Source organism: Ambystoma mexicanum, chromosome 11, assembly GCF_040938575.1.
Source record: "Ambystoma mexicanum isolate Mex_15411 chromosome 11, UKY_AmexF1_1, whole genome shotgun sequence".
Taxonomy (NCBI): domain Eukaryota; kingdom Metazoa; phylum Chordata; class Amphibia; order Caudata; family Ambystomatidae; genus Ambystoma; species Ambystoma mexicanum.
This window is the reverse complement of record NC_090934.1, coordinates 1,271,049,236-1,271,075,739: the sequence shown is the minus strand read 5'-3', so window position 1 is coordinate 1,271,075,739 and position 26,504 is coordinate 1,271,049,236. Positions and strand designations below refer to the sequence as shown.

General features: G+C 49.2%; 1 protein-coding gene across 5 annotated transcripts in view; it reads right to left on the bottom strand.

Annotated features, from left to right (window-relative positions):
- LOC138504316 (stimulated by retinoic acid gene 6 protein-like) overlaps positions 1-20,438 on the bottom strand; it is a 432,147-nt gene extending 411,709 nt beyond the window's left edge. For 3 of the 5 annotated variants that reach the window (XM_069624731.1, XM_069624730.1, XM_069624733.1), the window contains exon 1: positions 15,032-15,240. The gene's annotated coding sequence lies outside the window, so the exon portion shown is untranslated. Of the gene's footprint in view, positions 1-15,031; positions 15,241-20,202 lie in introns of those variants that run through there. The other 2 variants (XM_069624734.1, XM_069624732.1) reach the window with 2 other exon arrangements.
- Positions 20,439-26,504: the final 6,066 nt, after the last annotated feature.

Here is a 26,504-nt window from a genome sequence, read left to right as displayed (position 1 = left end):
CAACTCTCGGGTTCAGGGATCTACGTAGAGCACAGTATTTGTACACAAATAGCTTATACGTTTCGGCGGCGTTATCCACGTTGTTCTGCCTGCCTCAGAACCAAAATCAGGGGAACTGCTTTCATTACACGTTACAAGGTACACTAATCTCCTGGCTATTTTTGTTTCCAGGGGGGCTCTAGTGTAGAACCTCCATGTCAAGATGCCACCTGTGCTGTCAATAGAACCAAACAGCACCTGTAGACCTGACAACATTCGTGGAAGCGAACACAGACTACTGTGAAGATAGGAACGAGGCTTCCGATCGGTGTGTCCCGGCGATACCCTGCAAGTAAGTCCCGAGTTTTGGCACTTTGACATCATGAAGTGATTACCTATGTGCCTAGTTCTATCTGACACAGACAATTTCCGGGCATTTTTAGATACCTGCCGGCATCCATTTCTAGCAACTTTTTATTGGTAGTATCGCGCAATAAAGAGCGCAACCAGCACAGACCCTCACTAATCTTCCAGGCGTACTGACTCTACCTCTTTTCCAACCATCTGTGTTCCGTGGCAGTAAGAAACTTTATTTAACTTTACCTCTAGGGTAATTAATTAACATAGTTGACACGTGCCACATCTTGTCCCTAGTAGATATGCACACAGACAGTTGAAGCCTACCAAGGTGACACAATGGAAAATTACTGACAGTGAGGCTTAATAATAAGGAGCTCATCTGTAGCCTAAACATGCCCGCTAATTAGACCTAAGTGCCAGTAACTGGATCTAGGCACTAGAATAAATGCCCACAGCACTTCTGTCAGAACACTGACGTCACTGTGAGAATGCCTGCCTTTTTACTTTCACGTTCACTCATGACAGCTCTGCTCCATGGCCATCATTCATTAGAGAACTGCCTCCTGACACTCATTCATGGGGACCAGCGCACGAGCTTCTTGTACCTCCCAGAAGGAATCGTCGGAGTTCCTATAGAAGCCTGTGTCAAGTACTAAAATGTGTGGTATCTTTAGTAACTCCACAAACACACTACCCCTGATGATAACCAGTAGAGCAAGGGCCTACAGAGGACCAAGTTCCAGAGCACAACAAAAGACAGCATTTTCTTTTAACAGAAGCTAGCACAACTTGTTCTGAAACATTGCTAACACCGCTCCACGAGAAGTAACGGCACCATAAGAAAGAAACATCTCAAGGCGGCAGGTGCCAATAACCTGCACTGTGGACCTGGAGAAGGACGCCAAAGTGGACTGTACACTTGCGGCACAAGGGAAGCCATGGCAACCTACATCCTGAAACTAAGGACCATGTAGCGGTTTACGCAGCATCCTCAGAAAGGGTGGAGGGCTGAGCTAGGGAATACAGAGGAGGAGAAGAGCTCAGGTCCACCACGGTTGCATGTGATTATAGCAAATGAGAAAACGAACAATGGATTTTGAACGAACAAAAAAAATCTAAACAAAAAGAACTTCTTTTTTTTCGTTGTTTTCGGGAGTTTCCCCCCAACCTTCCCTTTAAAAAAAAACTTTTCCCCTTCCCAAAAAACAACTATTCCCATTCCCAATCACATATGTATATTTTTTTTAAATGTGTTCTTTTTTTTCAGATGTTTTTGGGCTCGTTCAAAATTCCATTTGTTGTTTTCTATTCGATGATATCGCTACATGCGGTCCAACACGTGGGTGTGTGGCTGACTAACATCATGGAGGAGCAGGCTGGAGTATGCAACTATGCGGTTCTGTGTGATTCCACCGATTATTTTTTTTCATCACAGGAGAATTCTTCTAATTTATTTTTCCTTTAGGACATTTTGCTGCAAATATATGCGAGGGAGATCCCCACACCCTTCCCAAGCCCCCTCTACCTTTTTTATTAGCCTAACTGAAATAAATAAATAAATAAATCTATATTGATGTAACCCCACCCCCACATACGTTTGCCGCAAAACTCGATGAAATCAAGGCAATGCGCCTCATTATAAGTTTGCCGATCTGGGAACTACGGTACCGGTAAGCTTGCCGGTACTGTAGTTCCTGGACTGGCAAACTACGAGTTGTGCTCTCGGGTGCCTTTCTGCCCGCCAGGTCTGACCTGGCGGGCAGAGCGGCACCCGCGAGCACAGCATGTCGTATACGCTGGTGCATCTGGCTTCCCCATTCTAGGGCTCAATGGGAATGGGGAAGAAATTTTCCCGGCGCCCAGGAATGGGCAAATACTGGGTCCGGCAAGGACATAATGACCCGGTAATTGGCCATTTCTGGGTGCCGGAAAAAATAAAATACCAGTGCCAGCCGTGTCTGTATTACAGGCACGGCTACTGCCAGCCTCGTAATGAGGCCGAATGAGTTCTTCTTCGATTGATGCAACCTCCCTATCCCCAACTATGCACGGCATCCAGTGTGTTAATGCTATTCTATATTAAGTTAGTTAACATTTACCAGAGTGGAATTACAGCACAGAGATTTGTCGCAGAGATTGCATAGTGTTCCCCGCCATGGGAGAAAAGCGTGGTCATTGGTGGAAGGGAATAGCTGGGAAAAAGAAGAAGCGTTGTAGGGATGGGAGACCATTGGAATAGGGGGAAAGAGTGTTTTGACTGTGGAAGTAGGAGGGCATGATGAGACCCATAAGAGGATCCAGCAAAGGGCTGCTCTGAAAGGCGGCAATGAAGCTCGGCCCACAAAGCCGAGTGATATCAGTGAGGGCGTGCTAAGGTAAACTGGTGAGTCCTACCAGACAGCATAGGTGCATGGATGTGTGGTGGGCTCAAGGTGTGCTTGAGTGCACCCTAGAGTTATGCAGGCTTTGCCCCATTTGAGATTTTTGAAAATGACTTTTTGTAGTAATTTTGAGATTTTATATTTGTGCTTGGTATTCATTTTTTTGTATTTGTGTGTGTTTCCGATTTCCATGATCCTGTTATGAACGGCCCCCTGGTCCCTTTATATTGTCCTTCAGCCTAATTTCCTTCACACATAAAGTGGCAGGAGCCCCTCTTGGATTAGTCCTAGGGGCCCAGACTCCTCCTTACTCTACCTCTTTGCTCAATGCATTGTCCCTTTTGCTCTCTAGGGATAGCATGACATGAATGTGCAATTGGATTACACCTTGGATGGGGAATTGGTATCACTGAGACAATAGGATAGAGCTAGCTAGAGTCAATGGACAGCACCCTGGGAGAATAGATCAAGGTGGTAGGTACCGGGGTTGCAAAGGTAGCAGGCATGACCTTTTCAGGTTCCTCCACTGTGCCGCCGTCACTGCTAGAAAAAGAAGAGTATTTGTGGTTTTATGCTGCTTAGCCGGTGACCCATCTGGGGAAGAGAGCCAGGACCCCTTGGGAATACCCACAGTCGTTATCCTATTTGACTTATCGCAGTGAGTGGTGGAGTGAGGTCTTCTAAACATTGTACCTTGTCTAAGAGATCTGTGCCTATCGCCCTCCACATCATCTCCACATCACATGCACCACAGCCTTTTCCAATAGTTTCATATCTGCTGCCGCCACCGATTCCAAATACGCCTACTTCTCTGTGGTGAGTGGGTGTTTCCCTACCCTAAGACAGGGGTTGCAACCCTATGGCTGTCCAAATGTTTAGTGCCCATGATCCCTCGTCATTGACTATGCCGGATAGGGCCGATGAGAGCTGTAGTCCAAAACCTCTGGAGAGTCGATGGTTGAACCCTTGTCCTTGGATGAAGCACACCCAGCAAGAATCCACGATCCTTCTCATCCTGACCACAAAGCAGACAATCCAGCAGACCATGGCCACAGCATGAGGGCCACAACCGTATATTTTTTCAGACTACAAACCGATCTGCTTATGTATTTGTAAATGATTATCAATTGACTAAGTAAATAAATAAATAAATAAATAAATAAACAAACTCACTCTTTCAGTATGTCGTGGAAACAAAATAATACTGGAAATGACAGAAGCACAATGGTCACATCACCACCATATACCTTTTCCAGACAACAGATCAAGGACCTGATTTACAAAGCCTTTTTCAATGGGGGTTTCCCACTTAGAAGTGCTTTTGTAAATCGGGGCGTATGTGTGTGCTAAGCTTTATGAATCAACTATTGCAATGTGTTTCGGAAACAAAAAACAACTAAACCCATAGCCAAGCGCACCATCCAGAGCCGCATCCATCCTTCGCCTTGTACACTGAGGATGGCACAGGGGCAAAACGCTAATCTTGGAAGCAAGACCACTCAGAGCAACAGAGGTTCGAATCCCGGGTCTGCGCTTAGAAACCTCATTGAGGTATGGTATTAGGGATGTTGTTAAAAAAACGATTTAATAAATACAATTATCAGAACTTTTCTGGCTAGTTGGGAAATCAATATCTTACCAATGTTCTCCCTTTAGCGGTCCAGCTTAAAGCAGATTTCCTAGCCTAGTGCAGTTATTCATGCAGGATTGCAGTAAATGACTGGCAATTTTGCCAAAGTGGCCTATTCCGACTCAACCACTTTTGTGCTTGTAAAGGGCTACATGTGAGAGGTCCTGGCTGAAATGCGCATGCGTGGAATGTTTGTGTCTGGTGTGTGGACTGTGAGGGATCCAGTTTGTGGTTGGGAGAGACTAGGATTAGTTAAAGGATGTGCCTTGGGGTTGTCTGTGGTACTGTTGCTACTTACCTGTGGAGCAACACCTTTGAGCTGACCCGGCTTCAGACCCCACCCCAAAAATGTTGGGCTATGTTGACTCAACCTGGCTGACCTACAGAGCCGTGGCCTGACAGAATAGGACACAGATGTTAAATGGCTCCTGGGCTTCTGTTAACAAAGGCCTGGCAATTAGTAACATAAAGCATTTCATTGTTAACACCTGCATTCACATGCATACATTTTTAGGCAATTGAAATCGTAATGTGCGGTTAGTACTTGCATGCCAGGGGAGTGATCGGAAGGGTAGCGAGGGGACAGGAGAGGGGACAGGAGACAGCTCATTCTCACAGCAGTCCTTAAGTGGCTGGTTACGGATGTGAAGGAGAGCGTCAACAGCTTGTAACATTAAAGCTGCACTAGAATAGTCTCATTAGAATGCGTAAAGAGGTTAGATGTTCCCCACACAAATAAGTTTGCCCCTCCCCCACCATCTCTGAAGTTATGGTGCCTCTACCAACATGTGAAGGCTTAGCCCCCCTGCTACTTACCCACGATCCTAAGTGGAAATTAGAAATGCAGAGGATTTGCCATTCTGCATCTAACTCTTTGCATCATTGCTAAAGGGCTCCGCTAATGTTAGAGAGTTTGTCAAAACATGGTCAACGCTAGTGATTTTTTTTCCTTTTGTGGTAATTATATTTTTAAGGGAATGCTTTTCTTTAAAGGTACTTTAACTTGGTCATGTTCTTTTTTTGAACCACAACTCCCATGACCCCCGACCATAGGGTTTGCTAACTGCAGCTGATAGGAATTGTAGTGCTAAAATATCTGAGGAGCCAAAGGTTGCAGAACCCTGCTCTGGAACATGGTTACTTGTTATGTGATTCTTCAGATGTTTTCGAATACTGTTTGCACGATCCTTCACCACAACGATGCTGCCTGGCTGGGTCTGATGGGAGTTCAAGTCCAAAACATCTACAGGGCCACAGAATGCTATAAAAATGCAAACAATTCAAAGTATTACTTAAAATTGACTCCAGGTGGTCCATTTAGTGCCTGATTGAAATGAAGCAAATTGATGCATGAGGGCATATCCAAGATCAAACAGGTTCACACTGGGAGCCGGTTCTGAAGTTATCTGGTCATCTGACCAGTAGGCTAATAGTGTAATCCACCCAACACATGTCTACAAAACACAAGGAACACAGTGACGTGTCCCATTCCCTTTCATCTAGCCCAGGAGCAGGAGCTCCGGGACCAGGACCTGCCCAGCTGGAGTAGCGGGCCCCGCCACAACACATTCAGCATGCAGGCTGATAAATTGAGGTAAGCGCTGGAATCGGAGCGCTACCTCATAAGAATTCTATTTCACTCAACGCAACATCATCATTCGCTGTATCATTATCACCGACGACAAATTAGGCTGTCTTTTGCCTGCATCTACGTGATCTGCCATCTGTTCGGGTGAAACACCATTAAGGTACACGAGGTACCGAAATCGTTCCAAGATGGCCGCCCGGTATTGACCTGTGCCTACAGAGCCTAACCAGGCCCAGGCACCGCTCCCTGATTGGCTGCCGTGTCCTTGACTCCACCGATTGGGCACTGGCAGGCGTAGCCGGCCCACCGCACTAAGGCCCACAGTAACAAGGCTCCTTCCTGTTTCTTGCCTGTTGCTTGCCAGAGCTGCCGTCTGCCAGTCCCCCTGGCCAATTCAGGCAAGCTCCAGCCTAGCAGTCCTCATGCACCTACGCCTTGAAATCAACGGGTAAGCCACCCTCCAGTACCCTTCCCGCTTTCCCAGAACCTCATGGTTACCGTCCCACACTCCCTACTGCCTCTGGCCTAAGAGCCTACGAGCACATTCACAGTGCATCCCTTGACTATTGTACTCTGAACTTGCCATGGTCGAACATGCACCGGATTGCACACACATATGATCACTTGACTACTTGAATGCCTCTGTTACGCCTAGCACCTACCACTATGGCCTTTGAATACTTGCTGCCAATGGCACGGCACCGTAATGCTAGCTACTAGTGAGCCATAGATATTGCCCACCTGATACCTGTGCAGCACTTCCCCAGCACACGCATAGCTGATGCTCCTAGTTTCTATGATATCACAACCTCTGCCTGCACTCTGCACCCTGCCACACGTTTAATCCGCATACCTGCTTCTACTCAGTTGGTACTATTTGCCTATACTCTACATTTTGCCATATGTTGATTCTCGAATTTAGGTGGGCTGCACCAGTTGCGATCACTTGCCTATACTCTGCATTTTGCCAATTGTTCATTTTCAAATTTAGGTGGCCTGCATCAGTTGCTACCACTTGCCTATACTCTGCATTTTACCAATTGTTGATTTTCGAATTTAGGTGGGCTGCATCAGTTGCTACCACTTGCCTATACTCTGCATTTTGCCATATGTGGATTTTCGAATTTAGGTGGCCTGCGTCAGTTGCTACCACTTGCCTATACTCTGCATTTTGCCAATTGTTGATTTTCAAATTTAGGTGGCCTGCACCAGTTGCTACCACTTGCCTGTACTCTGCATCTCACCCTATGTGTGATTTTCGAATTTGGGTGGGCTGCATCAGTTGCTATCACTTGCCTGTACTCTGCATTTTGCCACATGTGGATTTTTGAATTTAGGTGGCCTGCATCAGTTGCTACCACTTGCCTGTACTCTGCATTTTGTCAATTGTGTGATTTCCGAATTTAGGTGGGCTGCATCAGCTGCCCCTACTTGCCTATCACATCGCATTGCGCCATTTATGGTCTCGGAACCCATTCACCCATCACCCACCTATTGCCACCATAATGTTCCTCCCAGGTACCTACTCAATACTGCTGAGAATTATCCTTCACATTATCAACTCTGCATGCACGCTTAGCTCCACCTTCAGTACAGTTGCCCTGTGCTCCATCTCACCCCTCTCCTCAGAGCCACACGCCACAGCCATGCTTCCCCAACTCGCCCCTCCTACTACACCATGCCTCTCTGAAAGAAACACCAGACTACGGTCCAGACTCTCGAAAATACATGAGCCCCGAGCCCGGGACTCCACCCAATCCAAACTAACCAACCGCTCTGCCATTAGCACTTGCGCCAACCTCACGGTGAAAAAACTCAAACCGAACCCACTTAATACCTCGACCAAAGACAAAGTGCACACCCCCACCAAGACTACCGCCCCATCTATAAAAGGTGCCCTCATTAACGCACGCTCCATAATTGCACATGCTACAGACATAGCAGACCTCATCCTAGCTGAAGACCTAGACTTCTTAGCCATAACAGAGTCCTGGCTCCATGCAGCCGCCGGCCCAGCCCTATCGCTAGCCTTCCCCAATGACTACACCATCATCCGGGCAGATAGAATAGAATCTAGAAGCGGAGGCCTGGCCATAATTGCCAAAACCCACCTCAACATTAGACTCGACTCAGCTACCCACCTCCCATCATGTGAATCACTCACAGCTAAGCTACCCACTGCCAAATCCCAAACGATATCCATCCACCTACTCTACAGACCACCTGGACCCTTAGGATCCTTCGAGGAAGACCTCAGTGCCATCCTCACCAACAACTTTAAAAACTCCTCCCAGTGCCTTCCTAGGGGACTTCAACCTAGGCTACAAAGACCCCAAAGATCACCAGGCCATCCTTATCAACAACACTCTCTCTGAACTAGGTTTCTCTCAAAAAGTATTTGGCCTCACCCACAACAAAGGGAGAACCCTCGACTGGGTAGCAGAATATAACTGCTCAGTATCCGTCACTAATAACTCCCAGCAAGCCTGGTCTGACCACCATGTCATCTCCTTTTCCCTCGAAGCCTCGAGCCCCATCACCAACAATGTGCTAGCCTCAGCCATCCCCACTAGAAGCAAGAAAAATATCACAATGGAAAAACTGATCTCTCTCATCCTCCCAACACTCAACCAACTCCCGGCTACCTCCAATTCCCAGGACCTCGTAGAAGGTTATAACAAATCCATGCGCACAGCCCTAGACTCCATTGCACCACTAAAACTAAGAAAATGTAAACCAAAAAAGCACCTCAACCAATGGTTCTCCTGCCACCTTAAAGCGCTCAGACTGGAAAAACGCAAAATTGAACAAGCCTGGAGACAGTCTCCCACAGACCATAACAAGATAATGCTTAATAAAACAACTTCCAACTACAAAAAAGAAATAATAGCTGCCAAACAAGAATCCTATAATCAGAGAATTGCACAATCCAATTCCAGCACCAAAGAGCTGTTTATGATCATCAAAGAACTAGAAACACCGGTGCTAACCCCAGACACCTGTGTGAAGGATAAACATTGGTGCACCAGCATCCAAAATGCCTTAAATAATAAAGTCACAAACCTACAAACCAAAATTAAAAATAAGAAAGATTCCTTAGCAAAACCTACTAACTCCACCAACACCTCCCGTAGCCCCCCACCCACACACCCCCCTCCCAACCCCGATCGCTTCAGTTTCTCCAGAGTCTCTAACCTCGAAGTGGAAAATATCATTCTTAGCCTTAAACCATCTCATTGTCAGGGCGACCTCTGCCCCCCACAAATCATCAAAGATGCAGCAAGAGACCTCTCGCCTTTCATCACCAGACTCATCAACGCCTCCTTCTTCTCAGCTACTATCCCCAGCAACCTCAAAGAATCTTGGGTCCTCCCCCTCCTCAAAAAACCCTCTCTTGACCCTTCCATTCCCACCAACTACAGACCCATCACCACAGTCCCATTCCTACTCAAAATACTAGACAAGACAGCATACCAACAAATCCAGAAATACCTTGAAATAAACCACCTTCTAGGTATCCGACAATCAGGCTTCAGACCCCAACACGGGACAAAAACAGCCCTCATTGATCTGAAGGCCCAAATTGACACCCTCAGATACAATGGGAAAACTGCTTTATTACTTCTCCTAGACCTCTCTGCGGCTTTCGATCTAGTCGATCACAAAATCCTATGTGATCACCTGGATTCAGCTGCCCACTTTTCACAAGAAGCCATCGACTGGATTGAGTCATTCCTCAGCAATAGATCCATGCGTGTCTTCTCCACCTCTGCCGGCGCCGACCCCATCCCCATCACATGTGGAGTCCCACAGGGCTCCTGCGTCTCCCCCACGCTGTACAACGTGTTCACGAAGCCCTTGTTTGATGATATAGATGGCCTGGGTATCACCTACACTAACTACGCTGATGATACACAGATCCTCATCCCATTGACGGGAGATTACACCCACGATTTGGCCTTGGTGAACAGGGTGTACCTCATCATCCAGACATGGATGGCCTTGCACAGTCTATGCCTGAATGATGACAAGACTGAACTCATCATCCTTGACTCCACTGCTAACCTAACTAAATTGGACCACAATTACGCCAACTTCATTATAGACGGGAACCCAATCAAGGTAGCCAAAGAAGTGAAAACATTAGGAATATACATCGACTCCTCCCTCTCCTTCCACAAACAGGTTAGCTCCATGGCATCCTCCACAGCTTACATATGTAAGGTTATAAGAGCAGCCAAACCCTTCCTCTCCACCCAGAGCTGCTTAACGTTAGCCAGAGCCCTCGTAGTATCAAAACTGGACTACTGCAATGCCCTCTACGTAGGAGCCAGCAAGCAAATCACCAACAAAATCCAGACATTACAAAAAACACGCTGTCAGAGCAGCGCTCAGCATTCCCAGGAGAGAGCACATCTCCAACATTAGTAGATCCCATAATTGGCTCAACACCACAGACAAAATCTTGCTTAAAGTAGCCTCTCTTACACATAAGTGCCTCAACAACGCTGCCCCATGCTAGCCGATAGAATAAGCAAATACACCCCCTACAGACCCACCAGAACCTCCAATGCAAGCCTGCTTATAGTTCCCAGGTTCAAACGCACCAAAATGGGAGGTAACAGCTTCCAGGTTAAAGCTGCCCAACACTGGGACGCCTTACCACCCCCCCTCAGGACACCCCAAACCTACACACACTTTAGGCAAAACTACATCCAGTGGATAAAGAACAAGAACCACTAATAACACCCTATAACATAGGAAGTATATTGAGATGTAAATTTGTAAACTATATGCCTTACCTGTTTGTTTGTAAATTTGTAAACTATTCTGTAAACTATTCTGTAAACCTGTACATTTTTGCCATCACTGTCATAATGTAATACTGTAATGCATAAGTAACCTGTAACCAAGTTGTGAATAACCTGTTGATCCTGCACCTTCATACCCCCGGGTCTGGTGCGCGTTACAAATGAATAAACTAAACTAAATTAAACTCCCTGCCAAGTTTCTTAGTTCCATGCATGACACCTAAAGCCAGTCCTGCTTTTTACTTCCAATTGGGTGTTGGAACGTGTAGTTTCATTTTTCCCATTTCCAGGGTAGGCCTACAAGTCCCAGCATGCAGTGCAAAAAAAACAGAGGACTGGGAAACTTGCTAGCTATGGGTGAGCATCTCCTGCGCACTCTCAGGTTTACCCCAAGGGATGCATTCCTCTGTGTTCTTGCGTCTTTATATCCCAGTCAGGGATTAGGTATCACGTAACTAGAGCCCTTGGATCCTCTGATCACCCCGTGGATCACCTTGGATCCTCTGATCACTCCTGGATCACCTTGGATCCTCTGATTGCCTCTGGATCACCCAGTCAAGGGTCAATAGCTAGAATGTTATCACTTAGCCTCCCGACAGGAACTGCCAGGGAATGCGCGGAGTAACATGAGGCCTGGGTGTTCTCTGCCTTAGCTGCGGCGCACAACAGGCCCCCGAAGGACCCTGCCCCCAAGCAGGTGCCGGCAGCAGAGATAGACAGAGGGGCATCAGGGAAGAGGAAGGGGGAGGAGTGAAGGGATCCTTGGCGGGAAAGGACAGGTAATGGGTAGGGAAGGGAGGCTTGCCCAACCCTCACAAAAGGGTGTGTAACAGCAGCACTCTCAGGGAGGCACCCTCTTTGCCAGGACTTACATCTGAGGACAACGGATGCCCGCCTGCCCGCACCAAAGAGAATTTTTTGAATGACCATTCTGTACATTTTCTGTTTCATTTCACAGCACCATGTACCTACAGTGGAGGTACATGGTGCATCCAGACTGGAAGGGCTGTCAGAAACCACAAGAGACTGTTCAGTCACTCAAATGTGGTGGCAGGGGCATAACATTTGTGGTGCCACGGGGCAAGTGGTGGGTGGTGGGAGGAGGCTTAAAAAAAAGTACAATAAAGTGAAAAGTAAAGTAAAGTCAAAGTAAAGTCAAAGTGAAGTGAAGTAAAGTCAAAGTAAAGCGAAAGTGAAGCGAAAGTTAAGTGAAAGTACAGTGAAGGAAAGTGAAAGTAAAGTGAAATAAAGTGAAGTTAGGTGAAGTCAGGTGAAGTAAGGGGAAGTAAAGGGAAGCAAAGGGAAGCAGAGGGAAGTAAAGCAAAGAAAGGTAACATGGCGGGATTGGGGCAGGGGCAGAAGGGGCTAGCAAACATAAAGGTAGAAGTGTGTGGGGAAACAAGTTAGGTAGGTTCGGGAACGGGCAGGGGTCCAAAAGCATGTCAAAAGGGTACATCAGCTGGGGGAGGTAGTAGAGGACATAGAGGTCGATAAACAAAGGAGACAGGGAAAGGGGTAAGAAAGAGGGGGGAGGAGGGGAAATTCAGAGAGGCAGCAGGAAGAAGGAGGAAAGGATAGAACCCAAGGATCAGGGGAAAGTTACAGATACCCGGGGATACAAGAAAAGCATAGAGGAGGGCCACGGTCCTGGGGAACAATGGGGAAGAAGACAACTCCACGGGGGACCAAGCATGTGGGAGGACTACAAGCCACCGGGGAAGCATTAAGGGGGCCAGGGCAGGACATATGGGGAACTTCAGGGCAGGTGCAACTGGGTAGGATGACAAGAATTCTGGGGAAACGAAACGACACAGGGTAAGAGGTCAAGGCGCTTAGGTAACGGGCAAGGGGCGTAAGAGGTCCAGCGACCGGAGAAATGAGGAACAAGTCAAAGTACCTGGGTATAGGAGTAAGAGAAACGAGCTCAAGGCACCTGGAGCAGGGAATTGTGTAATAAGTCAAGAGACCTGGGGAACGAGTAAGAGGTCCAGGCGCCTGGGGAAAGGTGTAAGAGTTCAAGACACCGGGCAACGGGAATTGTTTAAGTGGACAGGAGACCTGGGAAATTAGGAACTGTGAAAGAGGACAAAGCACCTGGGAAATGTGTAAAAGAGTAAGAATTGTTAGTAACCTGCTGGTCGCAGGAGGAGATCATCGCGGGAAAGTTACAAATGTGTAAGGGCGCCAGCTCAGAGCAGAACCCTGATGCTGCGCTGCCGAAAACGGAACACCTGTAAGTTACCTCATGCCTAATAAAGCAGCTGCGGCACTTTCCACCCACAATCTGAGTCTGGGTGACTTTATAATGGGGCGGGGGGGGGGGGGGGCATGGGGCACGTGGGGCCAAAACGACCTTGAGACCAGCAGGGATGGAGAAAGAAGTTGTACTCACACGGAGACGAGGGGCCTAGTTTGGGCTGCTGCGGCTAAGCTGTATTTCCTCCTATCTGTGGCTAAAAATAAAGAAAAGGCCACATTAAAGCAGATGCCAGCGCACGGGATCTCGCGATTGGCTCAGGCTCCCACTTCACGAAGGTGCCAGAACAGACAGCCCTGGCGCGCGACAGCCACGAGGGAATAGTTTCACCCATCATCGGGCAGGCATATTCCTGCAGCATTGCACAATCCCCTGTTGGTTTCAACATCTCCTCTTGTCTTTTTTCCTTCTTTTTTTTTTGTTTTGCCCTATTTGTGAGGTTTCGTCTGAAGGAGTGCCTAGATACAGAAGTGTATCATTTTTTAGAGTTGAAAACGACACACATTTCAACATGCATCACACAAAGGGCTGGAGTGTGTGCATTGCAATCAACAAACAGCTCAGTTTCTTCACAGAAGTGATGTGGGCATTTCTTGGGGACTGTGCACTAGAGCAAATCATGCACACAATCAATTATTGTAGGCCCCCAGCATCCACATGGGTGTTTGGGGTGCAAGGGTCTTAAAGAATCTGTCAAAGTGTAAAGTTATGGAGCAAACTGCTTGTCAAGGGCATACAAATACTGCCCTGCCTAGAGAAAAGAAATGCACAGAAGAGTCAGAACTGATTGCTGTGCGCATTGCACACCCCCTGGCCCGCGATCCAAGCAGGCGCCGAGCAAGGCATGGCAAACCCATGCAGTGTGGTACGCAATTCCGAATGTCGATTAAAATGTGTGCACTCGCCCCTTCTTGACTGCAATTGTGCACAGAAGTGGCAGAAGGACATTTGAATGTGCCCATCTGGGAAGCGCCCATTCTGTCGCCCTTCATGAAGCGCGGGCATGTGTTTTGTGGGTGGGAAAAGAGTTAACTGGGTGTGCAGGGCCGGCTGAAGATGTGTCACGGCTCATGAGGTCCTATTTTGACATGATTGTGGCCCCTCCCCCACCACCTTGCTTAGAGTGGAGAGTCCTGATGCACCCTTGGCATGCCTACATTACAATGGAAACAAAGAAATAGTAGAGGCAGGGGTCTGATATCTGCGATTATCACGAGACAGCAGCCAGCAGAAGCACTAAGCGGCCACTGAAAAGCTAGTAATACTTCTTTGTCAGCAAGGGGCTAGTGCAGATAAAACCGGAATAAGAAGGTACCACAGAAGCCCGAGGGAGGACACAACCCTCCTAAGAGCTCCAGCAAATGCAGTGCTGCAAAGCTCACATTTATAGTCCAGAATAAAAGGCCTAAGACCAGTGGCAGATTTAAGGCAAAGGGCCCCGTGGGCAGCACCTGACAGAGGGCCCTAGGTGGGCGGGTCATGGAGGCGGAGCTTAGGGTGGGCGGAGTTAATTGAGGCGGAGGGAGGCAGGGGGGCATGGAGACACAAACGGGGGCCTTGACACAAACGGGGGCATGGAGACACAAACGGGGGCCTTGGGGAGGCAGGGGGGCATGGAGACACAAACGGGGGCCTTGGGGAGGCAGGGGGGCATGGAGACACAAACGGGGGCCTTGGGGACGCAGGGGGGCATGGAGACACAAACGGGGGCCTTGGAGAGGCAGGGGGGCATGGAGACACAAACGGGGGCCTTGGGGAGGCAGGGGGGCATGGAGACACAAACGGGGGCCTTGGGGAGGCAGGGGGGCATGGAGACACAAACGGGGGCCTTGGGGAGGCAGGGGGGCATGGAGACACAAACGGGGGCCTTGGGGAGGGAGGGGGGCATGGAGACACAAACGGGGGCCCTGGGGAGGGAGGGGGGCATGGAGACACTCACGGGGGGCTGGGGCAGGAGGGGAGCATGGTCCATGGAGACAGTCACGGGAGCATGGAGACACAAATCCCCACAATAGCTAAACTTACCCGAGTAGGCAGGAGACAGCAAACAGCAAACACCACTCGACAGCCTCGACTCGAGCAGCACCTTCTCTTCTCAGCTGGGCCCGGGCAATGGAGATTACTTCTTTTTCCTCGTGGGATCACACCGCCGGCACATAACACTGCGTCACTGTGACGTAGACACGTCTCCTGGGCCAGTCCTGGCCCAGGATTGGAATGAACCCGGAGTGTAAATGAAAGGGCCCTGTTGTGTGGAAGGGGCGGGGCCCTGTTGTGTGGAAGGGGCGGGCAAGGGGCGGGCCCTGTTGTGTGGAAGGGGCGGGCCCTGTTGTGTGGAAGGGCCGGGGGGGGCCCGGGGCGGGGGGGGGCCCGGTCGCCTTTTGTTTGCCTAGCGACCGTTAGATCCGCCTCTGCCTAAGACTGCTGACTTCCAACATAGGGGGAGTTGATGAGCGTCCCTGAGGCTCGGGGCTACGTTCTAATGAAAACATTAAAAGGCCCTGACGAAGTGAATGAGGATGTGCTTCTGGGTGCCCTCCACTTGTGCAAAACACGCTTTGGGAAACAGGCGTGAAAGAGTGCAGCTTTAGTGTGTGAGAGGGCACAGCAGTCAGGCATAAGGTTTCATGAATCATTTGTCTCTAGGACGCTCATTAAGATCAAAAGGGAATCCTGGCCAATAGGCATGAGTCATCAGGCTCGGACTGGCCTATAGGGCAATACGCCCATGGCCGAACCAAGACAACTAAATGCTGGTATGGGCTCGTTTTTTGGGTCAAAGCGGGACACTTTTTTTGCCAATGTGGACCAGTTTGATGGGTTAATTCACTATGCGGCTAATAGTTTCGACCAGTGTTACTGAAAAAATATTCTTTAAAATGCATAATTTGCATCAGACTTTATCAAAAAACTTCCCCTGGTTACTATTCAAATAGTGTCACAAAGGGAACGAATAGCCATTTGGAACTGTAGGCCTCTTTTTCATTAGTGACCGAGACAATTGTATGGCCCAGGACGACCCTGTGAGTCATAACGGCGACTTGCTCATTTGATTTGCTGGTTCCAGTCGCCGCGTGTGGCTGTGCGCGTCATCAACACGTGGCACGCCGTAAGGCTCCGTTCGTACATGCTCTGATTACTTACCGGTAATCTTCATTACTCCTAGTCCTACTCTTCCTCGTCACAGTACTTACTTCATGAGGCCCCTGCCTCCGACACAGGACCTTCTTCTATTTCTTTAAATTCCTATAACTCCTCCCCCACATCCACATCACTCAGTTTCATATTATCAAGCCAGAGCATGGGACCTTCCCCGCAGGGAGGGTGAGGAGGGTCGTCAGTACTGTGACGAGGAAGAGTAGGACTAGGAGTAATGAAGATTACCGGTAAGTAATCAGAGCATTACCTCCACGTCCACTCTTCCTCGTCCCAGTACTTACTTCATGAGGTATACCAAAGCAGCAACGGGGAAAAGGTCCCAGTGAGAAACAGAGCTAAAAACAGTGCAGCAAACACACCCACAATAACTCTTAATTCACATCCCCACAGATAAAACTCCAACCACGAAGGAACCAACCCCCCGAGTGGGAGAAACTCAACCCATAGCGGTTGATGGAAATCCCTAGACCAGCCAAGGTGCAGCCATACAAATCTCTTGCAGAGAAAAACCCTCCTTGCATCGGCCCAGGAAGCCGCCAAACCCCTGGCGGACCGCCCCTGATTGTGCGCAGGCACAGGCAGGCCAAAAGCCATATAGGCACTGGGATCACAACCCGGAACCATCGGAAAATGGAAACCACAGATGCGTTTTGCCCAGCCCCAGCCGGACCACAAGCAATCAGAAGACTATCAGATTGGTGGGAAAAAGCAAACCTAGCCAAATACTCCAACACGTCCCGCCGGACATAATGTTAAGCCAAGCCACCTCCTCACGCATTCTCGGATCATAAAAGAAGTCAGGGAGAACCAGATCCTGAGAGGTATGAAAACCGAGATACAACTTAAGGGAGGAACTTCGGACCACACCTCAGCAGCACTGAGTCTGGCAGCACCCTCAAGAAAGGAGGGTGACATAAGAGAGCCCCAATCTCCCCAAGCCTACGGGCAGAAGCGAAGGCAATAAGAAAAGCAGATTTCAGTGTAAGATGTTTGATATCAATCTCGGAAAAGGGCTCAAAAGGAGGCCCTTGAAGGAACCGTAATACAAGAGGGAGATCCCAAGGGGGAAGCCCTTTATCAGAACACCTTCAGAGTGGAGGGTCTAAGAGCATCCATTATGTACTCAAATACAGGATCTGAGAACCCCTGAGATATCAACCTAGACTGAGCAATAGCCACACTGCTCATTGCATCCAGTGGGATTCCAACCGCAGATCCCCTTGAAGGGGACACGGCCACCTCGGAATCAGCCAAGGTTCCTCGGACCGAAGCTCCAACAGAGAGGGGAGCCAACTCCGGCGGGACCAGAACTGAGCTAACAACAACACAGTCACCCTGGACAGTCTGATGCGCCAAACCACCCGGGGCAGAAGGGGAATAGGCGGAAAGGCATAAAGGAAAACCCCAAGGACACTGTACAGAGAGGGCGTCCATTCCCCAATCCCCCCAGCCTGAAACCGAGAGCAGAAGAGGCGAACTTCTGCTGAGGCCAGGGATGCAAACAGATCTAGAACCGGGGACCCTAATCTGACACAGGTCACTGCAAAGACCTGGGCCAACAGGACCAGTTCCGCCGAGGAGTGAAAACCGGCATCTGAGAAGATCCGCTTGAACATTGTCCACCCTTCTGATACGTGAGGCCACCAGAGACACCAGATGAGATTTCTCCCAGGTGCCTATCAGCGCTGCCAGAGCATTCAAGGAACAGCTGGAACCCCTTTTGCAGTTGACATATGCCAAGGCCGTCGTATTGTCCGATCGGATCAAAACCGCCGACCGTCCAGCAACTCCTTGTAGTACACCAGAGCTTGGACAATGGCACAACTCTTGCCAATTGGATGATCGCCGGCTCTCCCCAGATCTCACAACCCTTGAGCTGAGAGGACCCCCAATGTAGACCCTTTCTGCTGGCGTCGGTAGTAAGAGAGGCCACAGGAGGATGGACCATGCACACCTCAGCCTGTAGACCTGAAACCCCCTGCCACCACAACGGGGAGACTCGCAGCGCTGGGGACACCGAAAACACAACTACGAAAGCCGAGACGTTGGAAACCAGTGGGAGAGAGTATAAGACACCAGGGGACATAACCGAAGACGGGCTCAAGGAACCGAAAAAACGCAAGACGCCACGTGCCCTGTAACTTCAGCAACAGGCGAGCCGAGACACACTGCCTTCTGAGAACCCAGCCCAGACCAGCCAGCAAGCGCCCCCCCTGCACATCATCCAGAGTACACTCTCCCCAGACGTCCGGACAAGCAGTGCAGGGTCTTGAGACCCATAAGCAGTTGACACATCCTAGAAGGCATAGGGACCAGGAACACCCGCGAGTAGAAAACTTGACCCTGAACAGGGAGAGGAACGGGCAAGACGGTAACCCACAACAATCCTTCCTAGAGAACGGATCCCATGGCCAACTACTTGGACCGTGAGCTGGGTACCAAAGTCCTAACCATGCAAACCTGGACAGGAGGAGACAGGAACTGCAACCGATACCCCCCTCCGGAAGGAGCCCATTACCCAGGAAGCCGAACCCCACCGGTCCCATACACCTCAGAGAAGATAGAGACGAGGAGCCAGGGAAAACCGCCAGTCACTGCACTTGCACCAGAGGAAAATCACAGGACGTTGAAGCATGCCTGCACCACAATATAACAGCATGCTTGTCAGCCCACAAAAAGATCCGACTTATCAAAAGGAAGATACAGGACAGCCCAGAAGTCAAGCAGACCAGGGCCCCCCCAGCCGACAGAGGAGCCACCAGGCTGGCGTCAAAAGGGCAGAGTACTGTCACAAAGCAGGGCAAAGCAATCCATCCCGGATAGCAGACATCAAAGGCAACCCCCCACCTGGGGTATTCCTACACTGGAAAAACCCACTGAAGTGACATCCCCCTCCACCGGCACCAGGGGCTCTGAGAACCCCTCTAAGCACAGACATGTGCCACCATGTGCCATATCACTTCCCACAAGTCTGAGAGGAGGCGTGAAAGCAACACGTCAGCACCGGAGGACCTAGGCCCTAAAAGAAGAGACACTGGGAACCCTCTGAATGGCCATTACATCCATGATGCATTTTCTATAATTCCATGCCGGACAAGGGAAAAGAAAATCATCTCCTTTGACCTTCCCTCGTGCAGTTCAGAGGAAGAGGACAGGACAAGGAGTCTGCGTCCATAGCTAGCACAGACGCAAACACACCACTAACTCGCTACATTACTGAGAGGTGGCTTGAGCCCTGTATCCAATAGCTGGTAGCCCCAAGCTCTAAATCGTTCCAATGCGTCGGTCTAGGAAGGATGAAATGCCGAGTCAGCACCGCAGAGACTCGAACCCAAAGTGTAGACTATGCCAGGCCGGTACCCTTCAGGCCGCTTGCAGACGCGTCCAAATCTGCGCCGTTTTCACAGGCTGCACGCAAAGAATGCAGCCAACATCCGGTGCATCCTGGGCTGCGTGTGTCTGAGGAGCGGGTAGTATGTGACATGCCTGTGACAGAACAGAGCCCCAGCACTTTCAAAGACTCTCTGCCACTGTCACCCCACGACAAGAAGCAGAGAGGCCTCACAACAAAAAGGGAAGGCTAGGCCATACTGCCAAGTGCTTGCCATTATTTCCAATAAAGATGTGTATACAGAGCACGAGGAAACGGCATGTTGAAGGAGTCAAGATGGCCATACCAGCAGGAGAGGGGAAAAATATCAAGCACAGTCCTCCCCTCTCCTTACCTTCCCCCAGAGAATGCAGCTAACATCCGGTGCATCCTGTGCTGTGTGTGTCTGAGGAGCGGGTGGTATGTGACATGCCTGCGACAGAACAGAGCCCCCGAACTTTCAAAGACTCTCTGCCACTGTCACCCCACGACAAGAAGCAGAGAGGCCACACAACAAAAGGGAAGGATAGCCCATACTGCCAAGTGCTTGCCATCATTTCCAATAAAGATGTGTATACAGAGCACGAGGAAAAGGCCTGTCGAATCAAGATGGCCAAAACAGGAGGAGAGGGGAAAAACATCAAGCCCAGTCCTCCCCTCTCCTTACCTTCCGCCGGGCCATGCAGGACCCGGGACACAATGCTCACGCTGAGGTCCGGAGCCCAGCAAAGAACCGAGCGAGGCAATCCCGCTCAACTGTGACCCCAAGCCCCGCAGGTGGCCCAGGAGCAGCGCCGCACCTGAGGGAGCCGAGGGCCCTGCCACACAGCCCCCCCCAGGGGGCCAGCAATCGGTGCTCCCCAGTGCCCCGCACCGGGAAGAAAAAGTCCAACCTGCCGGAGGCAGGAAAAATTAAACTGAGTGACGTGGATGTGGGGGAGGAGTTATAGGAATTTAAAGAAATAGAAGAAGGTCCTGTGTCGGAGGCAGGGGCCTCATGAAGTAAGTACTGGGACGAGGAAGAGTGGACGTGGAGGTAATGAGCGTACATACACTGGCGCTAGGCAACCTGTACTTCAATAAAGGTTTATGGGCTCTTGCTAGAGGCGACCTATAGACAGGCTGCCTAGTAAAATCACACGTGCACTGCATTAGATGATAAAGCGCGGGCTCGGCGGGGAAGCAAGTGTTGTGCTGTCACTCTAATTAAGGCCAGAAGTCTGTCTGGTAATTGCACGATAAATCCCAAGCTTGAATGCTGGGCGAGGGCATTACTGTCTCATCAAGAACTACAAAGAGAAGGAAGCAGGCCTGGGGGCAACACTTAACAGAGTCCACGCTGACCCCCAATGGCACAGTAAAGCAGCCATCGGCTGCTCTTCCGCTTAGAACACTTTCAGGAGCTGGCGCAGGTGCTGGCGGGGCCCCTCTGATGAAGGGGAGGCAGCAGGAGTGGAGGGAGGGGGTGCCAGTCAGTAGAGGACAGGGCCAAGATAAGCGTCGTGTCTCAAATCCTTCAGGAGACACAGGAGCGAAACAAACACGAATGGCTTTACTACATAAGACATTTTATGTATTTATTTATTTATTTAGTTGTTTATAGTTCACAGAATGTATAAACTCATTTATACAATAAAGACAGTGATTAAAAAAACTATACATTCAACAATATACAACAATATACACATAAGGGATTTTCCAATTGTGATTGCTTTTGCGCTCTTTGAAGTTCTCCTTGAGACAACAATGAAAGGCAGTGGTGGAAATGCCCTTTATTTTTACTGGGGGCTTCAACATAGCTTGCGTGAGGGGGTTTTGGGGGGGTGGTATTTTACTCATCCATCCATCCCCTCAGAAGATTAATATGGACAATTGGAAAATAGCTCAATTTCTTATAATGTCAGCAAAGTATAACATGTGTACACCTTTTAAGCCCCCAAACATGCCCATCAATATTTCATCTACAGTGCAATATGGACAAGGGATTTCACAGAGCTCCTGCTCGGACCCTGAAGTGGTCTTGTGGGGAACTACCCCACCTCTCACACTAGCAACCATGGTTCAAATCCCAGCACCTGCATTCTCAAATAAATATTTTCTTTTTTTCTTTTTTTCTTTTCACTCATGTTCTGTTAGTATGGCTTTTTTTTTAGTATTGGGTTATACTTATTTTTTGTATTTTAACATTGAAAAGTTGATTAATGTCAGCTATATCAATAATAAATAAATAAATAAATAAATGTAGAGTGCACATGGATTTCCCAGGATTAGAGAGCCCACAGAGGGCTGTGTCCAGACTCTTTGGACTGGGGTGGCCCAAGTAGGGCATTGATTAATGTAGGGGTGGCATGAAGTAGGTAGCGCACACACAGATAATGGTCAGAGTTTAGGGTAATGGGATGGCCAATCTGATTCCAGAGGTGGCACGTGCCACATCCTGGACACGCCTCTGCAATATACCATTATCCAATATACAGGGTCCCTTACTCCAGGCTTTCACCTTAACTGCTCCACATGAATTACTCTGCCGTCGGTGCTCCAAGTTGTGGTTCATAGTGCGTACCTCTCAACTCACACGCTGTTGGCCGGTGTCACCCACCGTGCAATCAGCATACTCGTCCCCCAGGCTCCCTGCACGCCCCTACAATTCAATGGTCCCTCACCCGCCAAAAACAAAATCAGGTGTTTTCACCCACCATGGCAAAACATAAGGTTGAGAGCTATGATAGCGCAGATGGCAGCAGAGGCCTGTGATCATAGCACCACTTCCCGTTCAAATTCTTTGCCACAATGAACGTTTCTTGATGACACTGTACTACCCAATGACCCGCTTCCACGTTCGAGTGCTTAACCACTATGAAATTCCCATCCATCCCGGCTAAGCAACTACTATCCACCAGGAGCGCAACAAAGGAGGGGGTGGTCTAACCTGTGAGATATTGGGAGAAGCGCTAACTTCAGAGACGGTGGAGGAGGGGCAAAGTTATTTGTGTGTGGGCCATCTAACTTCTTTATGCATTCTAATGAGACTATTCTAGTGCAGCTTCAATGTTACAAGCAGTTAACTCTCTCCTTTAAGTCTGAAAGCACCCACTTAAGGACTGCTGTGAGAAGGAGCGGTCTCCTGCCCCCTCTATACCATTCCAATCACTCCTCTGGTTTTCAAGTACTAACCCCACATCACAATTTCAATTGCCTAAAAATGTATGCCTATGAACGCAGGTGCTCACAGTGAAATGCGTTGTGTTACCAGCGAATCCCATGCACTGTTTAACACCTGTGTCCTGTTCTCTCCGGCCACACCTCTGTTGGTCAGCCAGCTTGAGTAAACAGCGCCCAACATTTCGGATTGGGGAGTGGGGGGTCTGATGCCCATTTAGCTCAATGGGTTGCGCCACTGCTGTCCACTACTACCCAATAACCCACTTTTCTGTTAAAATAGCAAGTGCTGTAAACACGGGGAAAAAAGAGGAGACAGGGCACAGGACAATAGGATGTCATTATCACATCTTCTTAGTAGATCAGCGGATTTATTTAGGTGGCGTTCACAAGGCTTCTGGGGCCTAAATCTTACAGGAATTCTGGATATGCATGATTTGTCTTTGACGCGGTAAGCCACCTTGGCAGAACAAGGACACACACCATGGGTCTCCGCTTGCAGGAGGAGTCCCATCTGGGGCTGGCATGTCAGGAGGGAGGACTGCGGCTTGGCGCTCGGGAATGGTGGGAGAAACCTGGCAACCTCTGGGGGGTCCTTGTGGGGATATGGAAAATAATGCTGTCCCGGGAGGATAGCTCAGCGGCAACGTGCTCGACCTTGGAAACAAAGCAACACAGAAACCTCTGGGTATTGAGCGTGTTATAAATACGCAACTAAGAAATATTCCTCTAACAGCGCCTCGATGCCCCCGGGCTGTGTGAGCGCTTTAAAACTGCAAATGAATAATAAAAAAAACAAAACGTCGATGAGGTTACTTGTGCGGATGGTCAACATTCCACAGTCTGCCATACATCGTTCTGATGACTCCCTGCCACCTGACCCATGTTGCAACTCCGAATAAGTGCCTCCATCATGTCCTCCCTCTTTTTGGCATTGCCCTGATGTCGCTCGAATGCTGCCGGATCCAGGCATGCACGCCGCTGGGGACAAACTGTCTGCTACCATGCTCTCCCTGATATTACAGAGCATAGAACGCCCACTGAAATTCTGCATTGACCCGGGACTCGCTCGACTCTCGGGCAGAGGTGGACACATGACATTCTTGGGTATTTGGTATATCAGGGGTGTTGCTAGGCTTGGAAAAGATCTGAGGCTACGCTAATGTCGGGACTGTCAGGACTCGGGGCTAGCTAACCTTTTGTTTGTAGCCCCTGAGCTTCTATCCCGGGCTACAACCACAAGACCTGGGGCTATAGCCCCCTCAGACCCCTCCCCAGCAGCGCCTCTGTGGAATACTCTGATGGGCCCACCAAGAAGAGGGCCATGCTTATAAATTGCTTAGGCTCAGAAGGTCGGGAGTTTGGCCGACACCTGCCTACCATCCAAGCACAGGCAGTGCTGCAGACATGACTTGACAAATGCTATCTCCTCAAAGTGACTAATGCCATAGAAAGAGACACACTCTATACCAGGAAACAGTACGTGGGGAAGACCAGTGAACAATACGCCGCTGGTCTCCGCACTCTCGTAGCAGCCTGCAATTTCGGTGTCTTTCAAGATGAGGTTATCAAGGAACAACTCATGGTGCATATCATACATGAGAACTGAAGGGATTCACTGTAGCTGCCAAGCAAACCCTCCCTGGACGAAGCCATAAAGCTAGCCAAGGGCATCGAACAATCCAATGCCAATGGCAAGGAAAAAGCCAGCACAGCCATGTGCACCAAGCACTCCCAATCTGCACTCTGGGTGGCGCTAAACATGTTGTCACCCGCACCCTTCCCGCAACCCCAATGTACAAGTGCGCAGGACTGGAACCATTACACAAAAAGCACCTACCAAAGACGTTGCCCTAGGTGTGGAAGCCCCACACATGCTTCTGACAAAAAACAAACACTGCATGGGGCCACAAATGCACAGCCATTGGGACACCGAAACATTTTTCACATGTCTTGCTGATAAATAAGGAACTGTTAGGGAGAATTCTCATTTATGGCTAATTTCCCTCACCTAGTGAGTCCCCCAGCAGCTTTGCTGGACTTCTGGAGTTTATTTTTTTCCACTTCGTAAGAGTGAGAGCTTTTTCCCCACTCTTACCTGTGCTTTGCTATGTGTTTCCATCTGTTTTTGTGATTGTGGACTCTGAAGTACACCACTTCAGTAACCCCCTTCTTTTTGTGTGTCACACAGCACCTTCAGTGCCGTGGCACAGGGTTGTCTTTGAGACTTCCCTCAACTCCATTTCTGAGGCGACTACTGTCCCCCAGAAAAGGGTAAAGTTACCATTAACTTCACTTAGTCAATCTACCACAGATCCAGTACACCCCATCTTCATTGGAGTACTGGAAAGGGTTAACTCGAATCCCTTGTTATCTGTACCTCCTAGAGCATTGTTTTGCTCTTTTAACATTTAGACTTGGCTGGTGGCAGTGGTATCTACCCTAAGTTTTCTACCGCGATTATATTGGATAAACGTGGTACTGTTCTTGGCTATTATATTAGCCTCGAACATAAACCCGCTTGACCAAATCATCTTTCTTTTGGCTCCGGTTGGGTTTATTCGCCATTTCTTTTTGTTAAAGTCCTTCTTGTGTTTTACTTTGCGCAGCAAACAAGGTTCGCCTTCATTGTTCAATGTCTTTTGGCGGGCTTCTGCTCAGAAGCCCTCCTCAAGGCACCTGGGTGTCTTGGTGGGCTGAATGTGAGGGAGGGATGTAGTCACCCCCTTGGGTATCGTAGGAAACCCAAGTCGCACTTTGTCATGATTGGCCAGGGTAGTTGTCCGGGCTGGACAACCCCCCTGCTGGGTGATTGACAGCCAGGCTGCGTGAATGGTTTTTTTTTTGCATAAAAGGCAGGTCTCTTGGGCTAGAAGTCAGAGAGTCGCCACTGGAACTACAAGGAACCGAAGAGAAGCGGAGAGAATGACGGCTGCTGCAACTACCCCGTCCCGGTGAAGCCCTGCTGCAGTCCAGAGCTATCTGCCTTCAACGACTCAGAGAAGATCCAGTCGGTAGTCTTCTTCCCTTGAGTTTGGTGGGGATAACCAGCTCATCTTCTACAGCCAGAAGTTCCTCTTCTGTGGTCGAAATCACAGCGCACCTTTTATTCTGTGTCGCTGCTGCCGGCCTCATCCCTGTGTGGTGCAGACCCTCTTCAGACGTCCTCCTTCTCGACGAAGCTCCAGGAATCGGGGGTCTACAGGAAACCAACAGGAACAACTGCCAGGGCACCAGCTGCACGATTGGAACAAGGTACTGTGTTCTGTTGATGAAACTGGGTGAATCCCTTTTCCTTCATTTCCAAGGCTTGCCCTTGTCTTCCCTCCTTCTTATAACTTTTGCTTCCGAACATTGACAATATTGAAGTACTTTTGGCTCCGTTGAATCGTGAACTGTTAGACCGTGTGATCTTCAGCAACTGGCCCCGGTGTCTTTCGACCCTGGCTCCGGCCTTTTGACTTTTGAACTCCTGTCTCTGAGTGTCTCTTGATTTTGCCTTCCTAACCAAAATATTGCCTGTGATTTTTGCCTCCAACTCTCTCTGGGTATCTCAAGTGCTCAGTGTGTTTTTGCCCCAGTAGCATTTCATGTCACGGATACGCATTTGTTTAGTAGACCGAACTGTCAAAAAGTGACGCAATTGTATTCGCGGTAACGTGTTTTGTGCCCAACACCGGTTCATTCCAACACAGGGTACTTACCTTGAGACTTACTGTACAAAGTGAATTGGTTAGTTGTAGTATATTTAACGTGTGTTTTTTATTGAAGTTTAATAGAAGTGTTGTGTTTATAACGAATGGTTTAAAA